Consider the following 1,539-nt stretch of genomic DNA (forward strand, 5'->3'; position numbering starts at 1 on the left):
CGCTTAGAAAAAACAAACGTAACAATTTCCATATGTATATCACTACTCCTGCTGGAACTTTAGACTTTAGTAATAACCTTGTCCCATGTTTTGACAAGTCGTGTTTGGATGAGCATCAAGTTCGTCAGAGCTCTTCAACATGGACCTTTCTCACCGTCGAATAATGCTTTCACATGACCACACGTCTTTACACAGAAAAGGGAGGATTATTATAAGTGGTTAGTGGTGCACGCCAGATTCTGTCTAGCTTGTGGGTTGGGGTCGTAGTGGAGTTTGCTTTCTTCTTTGGGGAAGATAGTTGCATGGTTTTCATGTCTGTTTTATGGTCACTATGTATGGCACATATCTCTTTATATCATATTTAATTAGGATCAACTCTTTCTATGTTTTGTTTTTTCTTTTCCTTTGGTAATATTGCTCGTATTAGATAATGAGGCAATTATGGGAGGACAAAACTTGATCCTAAATCTTTGATATAATTCTATGCAATTGACAAGGAATCAAAGAAAGAATATCAATTAAACAATTATTATTTTAATGTGATGTGAAAAAATGCTAACGTTGCACTAACAGATGGCATAATTTCAAACGGAAAGATCTATTGCACTTTTTCGATAAACTTAAGCTGTTAAATTTTTTTTTCTTAGAAAAAAAAAAAAAAAAAAAAAAAAATATAGGTATCCATCATCTATTTTTGCAAGTTGACTTAGGGATTTTTATATAAAAAAATCTCTTTATTTAACTAAGACAAATGTAGAGGTGTCAAGGCGGTTATGGTTAGCGATTATTAGCAAAAACCACTAACCGTAACCATCTTAGCGGTTATTAAATTTTACTAACCGCTACCAGTTAGCGGTTACTGTTATTAAATTTTACTAACCGCTACCGATTAGAGGTTAGCTACTAACTACCGGTTAGCAGTTATTAAAATAAGTAACCGACCGCTATAACCGTTTTTTCAAAATTGGGCTTTTTGGGCTTTTTTTTGGGGGCTTTTTGAGCTTTTTTTAATCACTATAGCATTTTTTACCCTCATTTGTTTTTTGTATTTTTAGTGTCTTTTTGGGCCAAATTGATATAAAAAGAGCCCATATTGAAAAATCAAAAATATTTGACCCCAAATTTACATTTACTTGTACTTTTAAAAAAATTAAAAAATAAAAAAATAAAAAATAAAAATCCTTAAATATTAAATCATAACTGGTTAATCTTTTTTTTTAAAAAAAAACAAACGCAACTTATAAAACAAAAAAGTTCAACACAGCATATAAAAAAAATAAAATAAAAAAGTTCAAATAAAACATTAAATGATACAAATAAAACATTAAAACTTCATCCATCCTTGTACATAATATACTCTCATTTGTTCAAAAAATATGCATTAATACTTAAATTGTGCGTATAAGTAACACATCGTTGGATCTAATGTCAATTACTTAATTTGATATTATATAATCATATGATCTCATTATATATGTATTATTTGTTATTATATAATCATATGATTTAATGATCAATTCATTATGTGATATAATCATA

The sequence above is a fragment of the Corylus avellana genome, chromosome ca2 (assembly GCF_901000735.1).
Source record: "Corylus avellana chromosome ca2, CavTom2PMs-1.0".
Classification (NCBI taxonomy): Eukaryota; Viridiplantae; Streptophyta; class Magnoliopsida; order Fagales; family Betulaceae; genus Corylus; species Corylus avellana.